The sequence below is a fragment of the Rhea americana genome, unplaced genomic scaffold, assembly GCF_003343005.1.
Source record: "Rhea americana isolate MKP2758 unplaced genomic scaffold, rheAme1 scaffold_41, whole genome shotgun sequence".
In the NCBI taxonomy this organism is placed as follows: Eukaryota; Metazoa; Chordata; class Aves; order Rheiformes; family Rheidae; genus Rhea; species Rhea americana.
Window position 1 is genome coordinate 4,610,822 of NW_028186546.1, and position 4,912 is coordinate 4,615,733.

Sequence of the window (4,912 nt, forward strand, 5' to 3'; positions counted from 1 at the left end):
GGCGGGGGGCGAGCGGGTCCCCTGCGCCGCGGGACGCGGCTGGGCGCTTGGGGGTAACTTCGTCCCGGTGCTGAGGCGCAGATCGCCGGGCGCTGCGCCGGGACGCGGCAGCGAGAAGCCTGCAGCAGGGCCAGAGCGCCGCTGAAATCCCGGCGGGCCGGACACAGACAGCTTAGCCGGGCATTAGGTCATCGGCGCGGTCTGTAAACTTCCTCCCGAGCGCTKCGTTCATCTCACGGATTTGAAGTCTTGCACCCGACTGAGCGTCCTGTAAAGCGGGCTTGAAGGAGGTGGCCCTGCTCGCTTGGCTCTCGCTGGGTTGCTGCTTCAGCGTTTGGAGAGCGTAGCACAAACCAGAGGCGAGCCCGTGGTTTCTGTATCCCGGCACATCAAACCTGTTAAACTCGGGCAAAGTTGGTTGCAGAAGCAGCACTTGGTCTGAGCCCGGAATGATGATGCCTGGTCTGTGCCTGTGTAAAATACCGCTGAAGTAGAACAAGAAAATACAGAAATCTGTATCGTCTTACAGGAACACGACTTGCATAGATGCCTGCCAGTGGCGGCCATTCTTTTGGATTCAGACCAAAACTGCTGCTTTTGTTTGTAATCTTACTCTCTATGTGAACAATCATACATGAGGTTTAAAGCAATGCAAATATCTTCTTGGTTTTTGTCATTCTTAGCATGCTGGTTTAATTTGTTGTGTTCTTCACTGTGTTTTCCTTTGTCATCTCAACACATGGAAGTAAGTTCTCTTTTCTCCTCAGTCATTAAACAAAACCTGTGCGTTCTTCAGGGAGCAGTAAGTGGATTCTCACTGTTACAAAAAAGAAAATATCGACTGCCTCGAATAAAAAGACCCTTTGTTTCAAGATTTAATTTATTCTGCTCCTGTATTTTGGCATAGCCTTGATTCATGTACAGTTTTTGTGACATTGACTGCTGCATATTTGAAGGCAAGAGAACTTGCCACAGGGGAGGAGAGAGCGACTCTCGGCTACAACTAATAAAATGTGTGCCTGGATAAAGCTTTGAGCAACCTGGTCTGATGTCATAGCTGGCCCTGCTGTGAGCGGGAGGCTGGGCTACGTAACCTCCTGGCTTCCCTTCCAGCCTGAATTATTCTATGATTCATAACTAGATCATGTAGGGAATGCCTCATTTAAATAGCACTTAAAGTGCTTTAGCTGAGCTGTCAAGTCTTGGCCATCATATTGCAAATTAACAACTGCGTATTAAATTGGTTTCTTTTTGGCCACTTGGAGATAGTGGGAAACACCTTCTGTCTTACAGTTCCTCTGCGTACAATAAAACAGTGTTGTTTGGTTGCTCTGATTTTGCTTTSAGACTCTTGCATGCACTTACTGGCTTTTTTAATAGTATCAGTTAATGAGAAGTAGGCAGGGTGTCCTATAATGTATATGATTTGTTGCAATGAACCTAAAAAGTTGTGTAAAAAAGTACCTTAAGAGATAATATGTTACTGAGCTCCTAAAATTAGACTTAGAGAGTAGGATGACCATTAGGAAAAATGGGTTTCAGAAAGTTTAGATGTTAGTTTGCTGAACTGTGTCATGTTGTGTCGCAGTATCAAAACTGTGCAAGAAAAGGGTATGATAATATTTTAACTTGGTAAGGGATTGACTTAGGATTTTCAAATTTCAATGTTACAGACCTCAAAATGACAGCCCTTCTCTCAGAAAGTGTTTTATTGTCTATATATCCAGGCTGTGCAGTCAGCAACTGCTCATTAGAAAGGATGGGGGAGGAGAAGAAATCCTTGCCATTTATCAATGGGCAGCTGAGACTTCAGATTTGGCCATCTGACAAGAAAAGATGATTGTCCCAGTTCTCAGGAGTTGGTCTCATTCTCTATTAAATCATAGCAAAATATTTGTGCAGCCAAGATTGTTTAAAAGCAAATCCCTGCTTCGGGTTTGTGTTTAAAGGTAGATTTTATATATTTTATTCTGTGAGCTGTCTGACTGATGACTGTTTAATATCATTAAATAGGTTGTGTTAACACAAGGGTCTTTGAAAATGTCAGCATCTGTCTTGTTTGTCTTCAGCCCAAATGAGTTTTTAATTCACTGTTAAGATCTTTAAATTTTCCAGATAATTAAAATCCCTGAAAACCTGTTTGCAGGTGACAAGTCAAAGGCATTCTGAGTTACAGCTAGAAACCAACAAGAAGTGCCAGCTGCATCTGGAAAATCACAGCAAGTTCAGGTGGGGTCAGTTTATTAAGTCAGGATTCGTCGGTGGGGAGGAAAGACGGGACAAGCAAGTCTGGGAGAGAATTGTTTTAGGAAGTCTGTCTTACTATACTCAAATAGGCATCTGAGGAAGAAAAACCAAGACTGCTTCTCTGGTTTGTTTGAGCAGAGCCCTTGGTGCTGTGGGAAAGTCTCCTCRGCAGCAGGGTTTCGGCGCAGAGGCCCCAGGCCTGCTGCTCGAGTTTCTTAGCAATAAACCTAGGCTTTAGGTTAACTCACTTGCAGTTCTGGGTTATACCAGTCCCCAGTATGCTTTTCATTTGCTGCTGTGCCACTATTCATCCTCTCTTTCCATTGCCTGTTTGCTTCTGTGTTCGTAGCTGCTTTGCTTTTGGTTGTTCGGGTGGTTTTGAATAGTGGTTTGAAACATAATTTTTTACTTTCTTGAAGTTACTCCAGGATTTTGAGTTTTGGCAGATGATTAGCTTAGGATCTGCAGGGGASCCATCATCAGTTACCACTGGGGAATGTTAGGGATTGATTTAACTCAGCCCATAAACATTAGGAAATGACATATTGGTGACAGCCTCCCCAGCAGTTGGTGTTGCGAATAATTTTGCTGTGAGTGTAGACTGTTAATTGCTGTTAGGTGCTTTCCAGTTGCAGGAAGCTGGGGCATTGCTAAGCACAGCACTGAAGCAAAGAGGAGGAGGAGGGGATACAACAAGTGATGTGAGTGATCAGCTGCAGAGGAGTCTACAGCTTTTCATATTAGAAACAAAACACGTTTCTCTAACCAAACRCACAGGGTTCCTCTGCAAACATTTAACTTCCGTATCTTCCTCCCACCCATCACCCCACATACGCTTGAACTGCTCACTTGAAACAAAAGGTAGAGATATCAGGCAGCTTGTTGTATGTGTGAACAAAATAAATGGGTCTTCACGAAGCTTTTAAAAGAAGAGAAATGCAGTTTTCTGGCATGTTTTCAATGCTTGGAGCAAGCCTGCCTTTAGTCCCACTGACAGGTGCTGTAAAGTGTGCTTTTTATTGGAAGTACTTGGGCTCTGCCAACAGTAAGAACAAGACCATTCTCAGTTTTGTTTTTGCCAGGGGGAAAGGATTAATCCTGACGATGCCTTGCCATGGCCACTTTCACRTTAGGGAGATGGGCCCTTACTCTGTCAAAGAGGGAGTTTACGCAGCTTTAATGTACTACGGAGGAGGAGGCAGCACTTCATCCCTATCCTCCAGAAGCTCTTCCCGTTGACCGTTCCTCTGGCACGGTGTTTCAGCCCGGACTTCCCACAAGCGGTCCTCTTCAAATCGGAGTGACCCGATTAAAACAGTTTGTGTTTAATTAAGCAGCATCAGCAGAACTGGCTTTTGCAGTCCACCCTCTCCACCTTCGATTTTTACAGCACCACATAAAAAAAGTATGGAGAAGAAGGGTTTATACGAGTGCCGACACGAGGCACAGAATTTACAAGCCTGTAAGGGCTTGGTTTGTGAGCAGCTGCTTCTACAAGCTCTTTACTCTTCCAGTCTCAAAAAAACCCCACCAAACTGCACCGTGTCTGTTGCAGAAGAAAATAGTGTCCCGAATTTTCGTCTTGAAAACGGCTGGGCAATGGCAGCGCGCTAACTTGCAGTGCCAGGCAGGCTGAGCCCGCACCGCACTGTGCCCAAACCTTAGGCAGGGTAAGGCAGGGAAAGACAGAGGGAAACGGGACGGGTTTTCTTCCTTTTCTAGAACTGTTGACATGTTTTGCCTTTTTTTTTCTCTCTTTTTTAAAATTGTATCACCTTGCTGAGAACCCTGTAAACGTGTTTAGCAGTTCTGAGGAGTCTGGATATTTCAATGCTTTCTCCAAGTCAATTTTAATGTTACCATTTAAAAATGTGATTTTATACCCTAGTGTGGAATTATTTAAGCATGTACACTCAGCGGGGTTGTCAGTGTTTTCAAAATTAAGCTGTGCTGTTTTGGCACTCATGAATTGACAAATTTCATGCAAATTACGGTGTCTTAAAATAACCCAACATACAAAAGAAACGTCGAATTTCCTTCAGAGGAGAGCCTTCAGCTCAGCRTTTGATTTTCGTACGTGTTTTGAAGCAGACTAAACGGAGTCTTTAGAGCCCTCTTGGACGGCCCAGGATTATCTGCAGAGCGCTTTAACAAGGATCCCCGTTGCATTTAGAAATGCTTCAGATTTGAAGAACAAAAGCAATTTAAACGTTGTTCAGGGCGAGTCGAGTGGTCGCCTCGTACTCCGGCGGTTTAACGCGACGAGCTGCTTTCCCAGTTTGTGACTCCCGGGCGCAAACCTGCACAATTCGCCTCTCGCTCGGCGCGGGTGGGTTTTACTTGGCGGCAGCGGCCGGGAGAGGGGATAAGACCCCACGGGACCGGCTCGCCGTCGCCCTCCGAGCCCCCCGGCACCGCTAAGTCCAACGTCTCCRCTGTGCTCCGCTCCGACGGCGCAAATGTCTTGCTCCTAGAGGGGAAATAAATAAATAAAAAAAATAAAATAAAAGGCCAGCCTGGGTTTTCCGCTTTCCCCCCGCTTCCTGGAGAGATGATACATTTAATAGTTACGTTGTTAGGATTGCATAAGCGTGAGCGATATGTAATTAATATTAATTATTTAGTGTGTGTGTGTAGGGGGGAGGCGCTGGGGGCCGCCGCGGTG